General features: G+C 44.6%; 1 protein-coding gene across 2 annotated transcripts in view; it reads right to left on the minus strand.

Annotated features, from left to right (window-relative positions):
* drd2a (dopamine receptor D2a) overlaps positions 1-9,299 on the minus strand; it is a 33,902-nt gene extending 24,603 nt beyond the window's left edge. The window contains 1 exon segment of one of the 2 annotated variants that reach the window (NM_001124372.2): positions 8,422-8,805. The gene's annotated coding sequence lies outside the window, so the exon portion shown is untranslated. 2 annotated transcript variants of the gene reach the window in all.
* Positions 9,300-13,975: the final 4,676 nt, after the last annotated feature.

The following is a 13,975-nucleotide window of genomic DNA, read 5'->3' on the forward strand; positions in this document are numbered from 1 at the left end:
ATTTCATGTCTCTCAAGCACTTTTCTCCTTTCTTTCTTCTCTCTTCCTTTCTTCCCCCTCTCGTTGTCAATCTGTGCACAATAGTCAGTCATTTGGACAATCGTTGTCTGGAACCTGTAGGTAGTTACTTGTGGAGCCGAACATGTATCTTTTTGTACATCTTTTACCTGTGAACTGGCATATACAGTTGAAGTCAGAAGTTTACATACACCTTACATACACCATTACATACACCATTGTAACGGTTTTCTTTATGAGAAGGAGAGTCGGACCAAAATGCGGCGTGTAGATTGCGATCCATGTTTATTGTGACTATAGCAACATGAATCCAAATACAAACAGTGCAAAATAATAAACGTAATGAAAACCGAAACAGCCTAAACTGGTGCAAACTAACACTAAGGACAATCACCCACAAACACACAGTGAAACCCAGGCTACCTAAATATGGTTCCCAATCAGAGACAATGACTAACACCTGCCTCTGATTGAGAACCATATCAGGCCGGACATAGAAATAGACAAACAAGACATCCAACATAGAATGCCCACCCAGTTCACGTCCTGACCAACACTAAAACAAGGAAAACACACACGAACGATGGTCAGAACGTGACAGTACCCCCCCTCCAAGGTGCGGACTCCGGACGCACAACTTAAACCTATGGGGGAGGGTGTGGGTGGGCATCTGTCCGCGGTGGCGGCTCTGGCGCTGGACGTGGACCCCACTCCATAACAGTTTTAGTCCACCTCCTTAGCGTCCCTAGATAGGTGACCCTTCTTAATGACAGCTCGGGACAGAGGGTCAGCTCGAGACAGAGGGACAGCTCGGGACAGAAGTAGCTCGGGACTGATGGGTAGCACAGCACTGAGAGGAAGCTCAGGCAGGTAGTTAGATCCGGCAGATCCTGGCTGGCTGGCGGTTCTGGCAGATCCTGGCTGACTGGCAGATCTGGAAGAGTCTGGCTGACTGGCAGATCTGGAAGAGTCTGGTCGACTGGCAGATCTGGAAGAGTCTGGTCGACTGGCAGATCTGGAAGAGTCTGGTCGACTGGCAGATCTGGAAGAGTCTGGTCGACTGGCAGATCTGGAAGAGTCTGGTCGACTGGCAGATCTGGAAGAGTCTGGTCGACTGGCAGATCTGGAAGAGTCTGGTCGACTGGCAGATCTGGAAGAGTCTGGTCGACTGGCAGATCTGGAAGAGTCTGGTCGACTGGCAGATCTGGAAGAGTCTGGTCGACTGGCAGATCTGGCTGCTCCATGCTGACTGGCAGCACTGGCTGCTCCATGCTGACTGGCGGCCCTGGCTGCTCCATGCTGACTGGCGGCCCTGGCTGCTCCATGCTGACTGGCGACCCTGGCTGCTCCATGCTAACTGGCAGCTCTGGCGGCTCCTTGCAGACTGGTAGCTCCTTGCAGACTGGCGGCCCCTGGTTGACTGGCGGTGCTGGCGCTGGGCTGACTGGCGGCACTGGCGGCCCCTGGCTGACTGGCGGCACTGGAGGCCCCTGGCTGACTGGCGGCACTGGCGGCCCCTGGCAGACGGGCGGCACTGGCGGCTCCTGGCAGACGGGCGGCGCTGGCGGCGCTGGGCAGACGGGCGGCGCTGGCGGCGCTGGGCAGACGGGCGGCGCTGGCGGCGCTGGGCAGACGGGCGGCGCTGGCGGCGCTGGGCAGACGGGCGGCACTGGCGGCGCTGGGCAGACGGGCGGCACTGGCGGCGCTGGGCAGACGGGCGGCACTGGCAGCGCTGGGCAGACGGGCGGCACTGGCGGCGCTGGGCAGACGGGCGGCACTGGCGGCGTTGGGCAGACGGGAAGCTCCGATGGCGCCGGGCAGACGGGAAGCTCCGGCAGAGGCGCCGGGCAGACGGGAAGCTCCGGCAGAGGCGCCGGACAGGCGGGAGGCTCCGGCAGAGGCGCCGGACAGGCGGGAGGCTCCGGCAGAGGCGCCGGACAGGCGGGAGGCTCCGGCAGAGGCGCCGGACAGGCGGGAGGCTCCGGCAGAGGCGCCGGACAGGCGGGAGGCTCCGGCAGAGGCGCCGGACAGGCGGGAGGCTCCGGCAGCGCTGGAGAGAAGGAAGGCTCTGGACGGATGGGCCGGAGAGACAGCCTGGTACGGGGAGCTGCCACCGGAGGGCTGGGGTGTGGAGGTGGTGACGGATAGACCGGGCCGTGCAGGCGCACTGGAGCTCTTGAGCACCGAGCCTGCCCAACCTTACCCGGTTGAATGGTCCCGGTCGCCCTGCCAGTGCGGCGAGGTGGAATAGCCCGCACTGGGCTATGCAGGCGAACCGGGGACACCGTGCGCAAGGCTGGTGCCATGTAAGCCGGCCCAAGGAGACGCACTGGAGACCAGATGCGTAGAGCCGGCTTCATGGCACTTGGCTCGATGCCCACTCTAGCCCGGCCGATACGCGGAGCTGGAATGTACCGCACCGGGCTGTGCACCCGCACTGGGGACACCGTGCGCTCCACAGCATAACACGGTGCCTGCCCGGTCTCTCTAGCCCCCCGGTAACCACAGGAAGTTGGCTCAGGTCTCCTACCTGGCGTAGCCATACTCCCTGTTAGCCCCCCCCCAAGAAATTTTTGGGGCTGACTCCCGGGCTTCCATCCACGACGCCGCGCTGCCTCCTCGTACCAGCGCCTCTCCGCTTTCGCCGCCTCCCGTTCTTCCTTGGGACGGCGATATTCTCCTGGCTGAGCCCAAGGTCCTTTACCGTCTAATTCGTCCTCCCATGACGCTCTCTCCCACTGCGGCTGCTGCTGCTCCTGCTGCCTCTGTTCCTTCTTCGGCTGCACCTTGGTGCGGCTATACTCCCCTGGTTTAGCCCAGGGTCCTCTCCCGTCGAGGATTTCCTCCCATGTCCAGAAATCCTTACAACGTAACTCCTCTTTTTGCTGCTGCTGCTGCCTGTTGACACGCCGCTTGGTCCGTTGGTGGTGGGTGATTCTGTAACGGTTTTCTTTATGAGAAGGAGAGTCGGACCAAAATGCGGCGTGTAGATTGCGATCCATGTTTATTGTGACTATAGCAACATGAATCCAAATACAAACAGTGCAAAATAATAAACGTAATGAAAACCGAAACAGCCTAAACTGGTGCAAACTAACACTAAGGACAATCACCCACAAACACACAGTGAAACCCAGGCTACCTAAATATGGTTCCCAATCAGAGACAATGACTAACACCTGCCTCTGATTGAGAACCATATCAGGCCGGACATAGAAATAGACAAACAAGACATCCAACATAGAATGCCCACCCAGTTCACGTCCTGACCAACACTAAAACAAGGAAAACACACACGAACGATGGTCAGAACGTGACAACCATACAACCAAATACATTTAAACTCAGTTTTTCCACAATTCCTGACATTTCATCCGAGTAAAAATTCCCTGTCCTAGGTCAATTAGGATCGCCACTTTATTTTAAGAATGTCAAATGTCAGAATAATAGCAGAGAGAATGATTTATTTCAGCTTTTATTTCTTTCATCACATTCCCAGTGGGTCAGAAGTTTACATACACTCAATTAGTATTTTGTAGGATTGCCTTTAAATTGTTTCACCTGGGTCAAACGTTTCGGGTAGCCTTCCACAAGCTTCCCACAATAAGTTGGGTGAATTTTGGCCCCTTCCTCCTGACAGAGCTGATGTAGTCAGGTTTGTCGGCCTCCTTGCTCGCACACACTTTTTCAGTTCTGCCCACATATTTTCTATAGGATTGAGGTCAGGGCTCTGTGATGGCCACTCTAATACCTTTACTTTTTTGTCATTAAGCCATTTTGCCACAACTTTGGAAGTATGCTTGGGGTCATTGTCCATTTGGAAGACCCATTTGCAAACAAGCTTTAACTTCCTGACTGATGTCTTGAGATGTTGCTTCAATACATCCACATAATTTTCCACCCTCATGATGCCATCTATTTTGTGAAGTGCACCAGTCCCTCCTGTAGCAAAGCACCCCCACAACATGATACTGCCACCCCAGGTGCTTCCCGGTTGGGATGGTGTTCTTCAGCTTGCAAGCCTCCCCCTTTTTCCTCCAAACATAATGATGGTCATTATGGCCAAACAGTTCTATTTTTGTTTCATCCAACCAGAGGACATTTCTCCAAAAAGTACGATCTTGTAACGTTTGTCGTCAGAAAGAGACCAAGGTGCAGCGTGGTAAGTGTTCATAATTCTTTATTTACTCAGAACACCAAACAAAACAACAAAAGAATAACGAACGCCGCGTTCTGCAGGCTTCACAGAGCTAACAAAAAACAAGATCCCACAAACACCAAAAGCAGAATGACAACTTATATGTGATCCCCAATCAGAGACAACGATAAACAGCTGCCTCTGATTGGGAACCACACTCGGCAAAAAAAATAAGAAATAGAGAAACTAGAATGCCCACCCTAGTCACACCCTGGCCTAACCAAAATAGAGAATAAAAACCTCTATGGCCAGGGCGTGAAAGATCTTCCCTATGTGCAGTTGCAAACCGTAGTCTGGCTTTTTTTATGGCGGTTTTGGAGCCGTGGATTCTTCCTTGCTGAGCGGCCTTTCAGGTTATATCGATATAGGACTCGTTTTACTGTGGATATAGACACTTTTGTACCTGTTTCCTCCAGCATCTTTACAAGGTTCTTTGATGTTGTTCTGGGATTGATTTGCACTTTTTTCGCACCAATACGTTCATCTCTAGGAGACAGAACGCGTCTCCTTCCTGAGCGGTATGATGTTTATACTCACGCACTATTGTTTTTACAGATGAACCTGGTACCTTCAGGTGTTTGGAAATTGCTCCCAAGGATGAACCAGACCTGTGGAGGTCTACAATTCTTTTCTGAGGTCTTGGCTATTTTTACTTTCCCAGGATGTCAAGCAAAGAGGCACTGAGTTTGAAGGTAGGCCTTGAAATACATCCACAGGTACACCTCCAATTGACTCAAATTATGTCAATTAGCCTATCAGAAGCCATGACATTATTTTCTGTAATTTTCCAAGCTGTTTAATAAAGGCACAGTCAACTTAGTGTAGGTAAACTTCTGACCCACTGGAATTGTGATACACTGAATTATAAGTGACATAATCTGTCTGTAAACAATTGTTGGAAAAAATACTTGTGTCATGCACAAAGTAGATGCCCTAACCGACTTCCCATATAGTTTGTTAACAAGAAATGTGTGGAGTGGTTGAAAAACAGAGTTTTAATGACTCCAACCTAAGTGTATGTAAACTTCCCGACTTCAACTGTGTATGTAATGGTGTCACGGCATATGAACTAACAGGTTATAGAGCAAACAACAATGGAATTAAATATGGAGTTTTTTCCTGGCTTGGCTTCCCTGGTGATTTTACCCACGTACCACTACTGTACCTGTGATACTTCATCTTGCCATGCAGAAGTAACCTTAGAGGACATCCACATGAATGTGTGTGTATGCCTGTGAGCATGGTTGTGCGCACGCGTGTGCATATGTGTGTGGAGAGAGCTTTGACAATTTAGCCTGACTCTGACTAAAGGAGTAAAACGTCTCCCAGGGGAGCATTGTCTCTTTATAATCCTGCAGTGGATGAGAGAGAGATAGAGGGGGAGAAAGGATCTCTGCTTCTAAGCACCCAAAATAACCTAGACTGCTTGCTTACGATAAGGCGAGGATTTCACCGTGGACCATTTGTTTAAATAAGGTTTGTCAGGATACATTTAAAATCAAGTGTGACGCCAGATGTATGACGTTTTGATCAGCTTAGGGTAAGAGTTCAAAGGGACTAAGGGCCAACTGAAGATTTATACAGGCATTTGCACAGTAGGGAAGGTTATCATGGGAAGATCTCAATTGCATACTCCTCGCATCCTCCCTCTTCTCCCCTTGTCTCCTTTGCCCGAACATATCACACATGCCGTGAAATACATAACATGCTCATTCCTGGTCGGACACTTTACACCCCTCCATTATGTTGACATCGACAGCCCCTTAATGACCAGATACACCAGAAGACTGTAATCTGCTCCATCATAAGTGGACCATACCTTTTATAGGTTGTTGGACTTAATTGCCTCCTCCATCTCCTTTCCTTTCAGTGATTATTGCTCACAAGAAAAGTCTGGCAGTTGACACACTCAGAAAAAGGGACTCGAAGTGGGAATATCATTCTAGCTATACCATATCATTCTAGTTGTTGGTTACAAATTCCCATTCCAAAACAATGAAATGATTGACATGTGAAAACCCCAATGTAAATGAGCTTTCAATGTGACATAATGACTACCACACCGGAAAACTATGCCTTGTAATGTACTATTATTTTAAGGTTGTTGTTATCGAAACTGAAGGTATGCATAACATAAGCCATGGTGTATTGGCAGACTACAGTACAAGTGTGTTGATGTCTCAACTATTCAATGGAGCTCTTCGTAAATAATTGGAGACAGCTAGCTATCTGTCAGTGCGACATCTGCTGAAGCCTACAGTCTACCTCCAAACAAACCAACCATGACTCAAGCATGTAAACAATGGCAGATTGTTCTACTTCTTAGAATCATTCTCGTTCAGAAACAACTAGGGTAGGCCATCTATACGCAGGGTGTCCCAAACTCAGCCCCCCCCCCCCCGGGTAATTTCAGCAGCTCGGATTGCCATCAGCAGCACAAGAGTGAGATACAGTTCAGAGTAACCAGAGAGCTGAGAGGATCGTATTGAGATGGTATGGAGCTATAAGCTTCCGACCTGCCAGTAAGGGAGGCAATGGACAGCACAAACAGAAATAATCATAAAAGAACCATAACGTAGCTTGTTAAGACCAAAAATCCCTGCAATCCAGTAGCAATAATGGTTGTTATTTTCTGTGGCTGAAGTAATTAGAGCACACCGTGTGTACATTTATTCACCGTCTCTCTGCATTTTGCATCTAAGGATGTTCCTCTGCAGTTGGAGAGTATTGAGTCATTTGAATTTTTGGCACCATTCAGGCTAATTGGTATTTCTCAGTAATTGTGTAATTGTTTTAAATATGTATCAAAAGCCTGTCGGCATTTTGCGCAACAAAAAAAAAAGTTGATTATTAAATGAACAACCATGAAAATAACAATTATTATCATCATTATCATTGTCATCTTTGGTCATGGGTATGACTGGTATGACTATATCACACACTATATCACACCTTATTTTTCATTGCTCATCTAATCATTTACTTGTGAGGGACAACTGATACAAAATACACCTTATGGAACAGTGGGGACTGTGAAGAGACACACACAGGCACAGCCACATGCATACACACACGATAACATACGCACTTACACACATGTACACATGGATTTTGTGTTGTAGATATGTGGTAGTAGAGTAGCGGTCTGAGGGCACACACTTAACGGTGTTGTGAAATCTGTTGTGAAATGTATTGTACATTATATGGACCCCAGAAAGAGTAGCTGCTGCCTTGGCTAGTAGATAATAAACACAAATACAAAAGTGGTATAGTATAGAGTATAGTCAAAACACAACACCATACATGTATAACTCTCATCGATTTAGATATATCCTACTGTATAATGTATATACTAATAGATTATATGCTAAGGCAACACTTTTAAGAAACACTAAAGATGGTGCTGCTATTCTCAGAGGCTGTTGATAGGAACAAGAAGCTGCATGAGAAGCACAGGCAGTTCCTTCATAGGATCACAAACACACACACCATCTATGGAGCAGGGCTGACCATAAACATTCAATAAGTCTTTAAATGGCTTACTAGTGGTGAGTGCGTGTACAATCATCCGTTTGCTTTGCCCTTTCGTCGGGGCCTTTGAAGAAGACCAACAGGCAACCTTGTCATGTTGTATTATACCTGTGACATATTACACAGAAATTATCCCTAAATCTACAGAAAATTGATGCAGAGAGCATTCAAACAAACAAACACACACGCGCGCACGCTCGCAGGCACGCTCGTATGCACACACACGCCACAAACTTAAGTAAGCAGACTCATACATATTTATGCACGCAGGCACACTCGCAAAAGCACACACATAACAACGCACGCAGGCACGCAAACGCACGCGTGAAATGTAGCCTGGAGCACATAATTTAGTTGATCATGAAATGATCACTGCCATACAGCATATGGTCTAACATAATAAATGACTCCATACCTCATCAATTTATGAAATTCAGGCGTGCGCAAATTGTTACTAATTGAAAACTTAAGTGGGAGAATCATTCACTACATGCAAAAAAACGAATAACTATATTATGATCTTGAAATATCACTTTAAGCAACTGGATCTAGTCTACACTTTCCTTCATAGTGCAGGCATCGGGTAGCCTATGTCTACTCTTCAATGTGGACACCGTGTCAATTTAATGAGAATTATACCTGTGTTTAGGTGTCAGAGCAAGATATGCTCTTACCTTCACGCCATAAGTTTGATTGAATCACTGCTCTTATAGGGATCCGTCTTTTAAATCCAACGATATCCAAATTCACCGCTTTTGATGTCCTCTGTTTGGCTTGAACATTTTGCTCACTGTTCTCAAATTGTTCACCGACTCTGGTTGTTCAGAAGCAAAGGAGAAGTTGTGCCACCAAAGGCACTACCATATGGTCTGATGAACGCTCTTCACAAAAACATGGGTTTTATCATATCCTACTCAAGATTTGTTTTTTTACTTAAATATTTTACTTAAGATTCAGGCTATCTTAATTCAGCCTCTATGATGGCGTGTAGCCTATGTGTGAGAGCAGCGAAATATCCGTCTCCTCTCCGCACCGTTTACCCACTACGCACGAGGTAACCTTCAAGACTGACAGTGGAACAGTCGCTCCAACTATTGGGAGCAGAAATTCAGACTGTGTATCATTAAGGCGGGGCTAGTTCTTAAACCTTTGAAAAAAAGCATAACTGCCTTTTTCTCCTAAAATATCACAGTTAGCTTTAGTTTATGTAGTCTGCCGGACAAATCTGACTTATTGGTGGGGAAAAATCTCTCTATTTTTTTTTTATTGAGATGTATAGGCTATCCAAAATGAAGCAAATAAATCATGACCTTTCATTTATCCAACTATGGATATCACACACATTCAAATATTTTGAAAAAATGGACCTATTGCATCTTTAAATATATGTTAATAAAGGAGTCCCAAATAGTATTAAGTCAGACAATGATAGAGATGCCTGCAAGTTGTTTATCAACACTCAGCTAGTTAAGTTGTCAAGTAAAGGTGTGAAACAAGTTTAACATGACCAATGATCTATTCACACCTCAATTGAGAGACAATGCCAACAATTACAGGTGGATCACAAGGTCAGCTTTCATATTTCATGTGAAAATAAGAGTGCATATTTACCAAACGATGCCTGGTATTACCAAAGTATATGATTAAAAGGGACAAGATGAGTGTTTCAACAAAGTTGAAAAGTGCAGACTAAAACCCCTTTAGAGAACCATGCTCCAGTCGGCTGTACTTTTTCCACACGTCTAAAACAAAAAAACACACACACATACTTATGCATGTTAACAAACACATGTACACACACACACACACACACACACACACACACACACACACACACACACACACACACACACGTAAGGCAACTGGAAGTATTCTCTAAAGAACCGAGTAAAGCCTTTTTCTGAAGATTTCAATTGCTTTCTAATATGCCACTCCTACTGTAAAAGGCTTTTTACCGTCCCATAGGATTACAGAGGTTCCTACATGTAGATTATATGGCTGTGCTGTATTTTGAATGCTTATGTACTGTATATATATATATTCCTAAATTCAATTATAATCTTTCTATCCAGATGTCTATTTTTTATTCCCCCAAGCATCTATTTTTGTAGGCTTTACTTTGCAATAGGAAGTAACTAAATGCACCAAAGATCTAAAATGGATTAAAACGTTTTTTTCCCCCCCTCATTAATCTACACACAATAACCCATAATGACAAAGCAATAACAGGTTTTAGGAAACTTTAGCAAATTTATAAAAAAATATATATATATCACATTTACATAACTATTCAGACTTTTTATTCAGTACTTTGTTGAAGCACCTCAAGCTCTGTCAGGTTAGATGGGGTGCGCCGCTGCATAGCTATTTTCAGGTCTCTCCAGAGAAGTTCGATTGGGTTCAAGTCTGGGCTCTGGCTGTGCCACTCAAGGACATTCAGAGACTTGTTCCAAAGCCACTCCTGCATTGTCTTGGCTGTGTGCCGTTGTCCTGTTGGTAGTTGAACCTTTGCCTAAGTCTGAGGTCCTGCGCACTCTGGAAGAGGTTTTCGTCAAGGATCTCTCTGTACTTTGCTCCGCTCATCTTTCCCTTAATCCTGACTAGTCTCCCAGTCCCTGCCACTGAAAAATGTTCCCACAGCATGATGCCTTTACCACCATGCTTCACAGAAGGGATGGTGCCAGGTATCTTCCAGGCGGTGCCAGGTTTCTTCCAGACGTGACACTTGGCATTCAGGCCAAAGAGTTCAATCTTGGTTTCATCAGACCAGAGAATCTTGTTTCTCATCGTCTGAGAGTCATTTAGGTGCCTTTTGGTGAACTCCTAGCAGGCTGTCATGTGCCTTTTACTGAGGAGTGACTTCCGTCTGGCCACTCTACCATAAAGGCCTGATTGATGGAGTGCTGCAGAGATAGATGTCCTTCCGGAAGGTTCACCCATCTCCACAGAGGAACTCTGGAGCTCTGATTAGAGTGACCATCGGGTTCTTGGTCACCTCCCTGACCAAGGCCCTTCTCCCCCGATTGCTCAGTTTTGCCGGGCGGCCAGCTCTAGAAAGAGTCTTGGTGCTTCCAAACTTCTTCCATTTTAGAATGATGGAGGCCACTGTGTTCTTGGGGACCTTCAATGCCCCAGAAATGTTTTGGTACCTTTCCCCAGATCTGTTCCTCGACACAATCCTGTCTCGGAGCTATACAGACAATTCCTTCGACCTCATGGCTTGGTTTTTGCTGTGACAACTGTGGGGTTGTATATTGACATGTCCAATCAACTGAATTTACCACAGGTCGACTCCAATCAAATTGTAGAAACGTCTCAAGGATGATCAATATGTAAGTAAGGTATTTCTGTTTTATTTTTTTTATACATTTCAAAACATTTCTAAAAACCTGTTTTCACTTCTTCGTTACGAGGTATTGTGTGAAGATTGAAGAGGAAAATGTTGTACTTAATCAATTTTAGAATAAGGCTGTAACGTAACAAACGTTGAAAAAGTCAAGTGGTCTGAATACTTTCAAATGCTTTTTTAAAATGACCATTATGTACCGCCCTCCCACAGGTGTGGGCAATTGTAATTATCACCTAGGCACCTGAATATAAAAAACAATGGCTTTGGCACTTTTTTTATGCTCTGATGAAGGCATACAGTAACAGCCGAAACGCGTTAGAATTTCCGGAGGAAAATAAATAGGTGAAATGAGGAGACGTCTTTTAGTCCTTTTTTAAAATAAACTTTCTGGAGTGCTGCATTTGCCTACAAATACAATGACTGGCATATACTATTAGAAAATGTAGAATGGAGTCTTTAAATAGTATAGTAAGTATCAGTGGTGGAAAAGTACCCAATTGTCATACTTGAGTAAAAGTATAGATGCCTTAATAGAAAGTTACTCAAGTAAAAGTAAAAGTCACTCAGTAAAATTCTACTTGAGTTAAAGTCTAAAAGTATTTGGTTCTAAATATACTTAAGTATCAAAAGTAAATGTAATTGCTAAAATATACTTAAGTATCAAAAGTAAAGTAAAAGTATAAATAATTTAAAATTCCTTATATTAAGACAGCACTATTTTCTTGTTTTTAGAAGTTATGGATAACCAAGCGGCACACTCCAACACTCAGACATTATTTACAAAAGATGCATTTGTGTTTAGTGAGTCCGCCAGATCTGAGGCAGAAGGGATGACCGTGTGTTGTCTTGACAAGTGCGTGAATTGGACCATTTTCCTGTCCTGCTAAGCATTCAAAATGTAACAAGTACTTTTGGGTGTCAGGTAAAATGTACGGAGTAAAAAGTAGAGTTTTTACTTAAGTACTATACACCACTGGTAAGTATGATGAATATCCAATGTTTTCCTTCCAGTGACAGAAATGTGCTCCTCCACAGTTGAAGTAACTGTGCTTGGCAGTCATCACATCAAATACTATACAGATGACAGTACATCAAGAAGCCCAAATACTTACAGCCATATTACCAAGGAGGTAGTTGAGATAATACGTGCCATTCTTTATATAGGTGACATAATGCTGTCAGGACTGTTATGTATGCAGCACTGCAAGCGCACTATAGAGCAATCACATATTAAAATGTCAGAACAAGCACATGATCCAACAGATTGTCAAATCAATCACAATCGGCCAATAGAAAATAAAGAAAAAAGAGAGAAAGAAACCATTTCTTATATATGACATTCATCCATCTCCCAGGGGGTGCAAAGGACAGCGACGGGTTGCACCCCTAATGGCGCCATGTTCCTTAAGTAATGCACTATATCGGGAATAGGGTGCCATTTGGAACGCAACCATGGTCAGAAACACCTCATGGCTTTTAATGTCCTTGTCATGAGAAGAACAGTGTTCCGATCAATCCGCCTGTCTTCCAGTTACATCCCTGGGCATGGGCACTAGCAGCATCCGGCCATTGTGCCATGGGGCTGCCATTAAAGCTAGGCACTACCTTCAACAACCTCTATTAACTTGGGCTGATGAAATGACAACTGTAGATTATTTTTTTTAAATCACGACAACAACTGATTTCAAGCATCAGCTCCTTATTTATATATTTTTTAAATGATTTGTTTATATATATACACTACTGTTCAAAAGTTTGGGGTCACTTGGAAATGTCCTTGTTTTTGAAAGAAAAACACATTTTCTGCCCATTAAAATAACATCAAATTAATCAGAAATACAGTGTAGACATGGTTAATGTTGTACATGACTATTATAGCTGGAAACGGCAGATTTTTAATGGAATATCTACATAAGCGTACAGAGGCCTATTATCAGCAACCAACACTCCTGTGTTCCAATGGCACGTTGTGTTAGCTAATCCAAGTTAATCATTTTAAAAGGCTAAACGATCATTAGAAAACTCTTTAGCAATTTTGTTAGCACAGCTGAAAACGTTTGTTCTGATTAAAGAAGCAATAAAACTGTCCTTCTTTAGACTAGCTGAGTATCTGGAGCATCAGCATTTGTGGGTTTGATTACAGGCTCAAAATGTCTAGAAACAAAGAACTTTCTTCTGAAACTCGTCAGTCTATTCTTGTTCTGAGAAATGAAGGCTATTCCATGCGAGAAATTGCCAAGAAACTGAAGATCTCTTACAACGCTGTGTACTACTTACTCCCTTCACAGAACAGCGCAAATTGGCTCTAACCAGAATAGAAAGAGCAGTGGGAGGCCCCGGTGCACAACTGAGCAAGAGGACAAGTACGTTAGAGTGTCTGATTTTGAGAAACAGATGCCTCACAAGTCCTCAACTTTTGGACAAAAAAAATTGCTTTTCTTTCAAAAACAAGGACATTTTTAAGTGACCCCTCGGATTTGAAGCCATGCTGGCAGCTGTACTTTGTACATGTGCTCCAGCGGGAGCTGCTTAGACCATTAGACCTCCCCAAGCCTCTACTTTTGCATATCAAAATTGATTTTCTTCTTTTGTACAAACCAGCAAAATCATGCCTGGAATTGAATGTAAGGATGGTCATTATTTCTCACTATATTTCTATTGAACAGTTCAATCTGCCTGCCCGACGGGCATTCAACTCCTTATTTAATAACGGACACAGCTGCAAAGTCTCTCCAGGCAGTTTTGATGCACTGATACTCGCCGTATCGTTTGGCTCAAAGCCTGCCTGTCTAGTCACAAGGGACTGTAGGGTCTGTAGTGTGTCTTACATAGGCAGTTGCTACGGTGTGACATATAATAATGCAGTCCTCCGAAGAGAC

The sequence above is a fragment of the Oncorhynchus mykiss genome, chromosome 27 (assembly GCF_013265735.2).
Source record: "Oncorhynchus mykiss isolate Arlee chromosome 27, USDA_OmykA_1.1, whole genome shotgun sequence".
Lineage (NCBI taxonomy): Eukaryota > Metazoa > Chordata > Actinopteri > Salmoniformes > Salmonidae > Oncorhynchus > Oncorhynchus mykiss.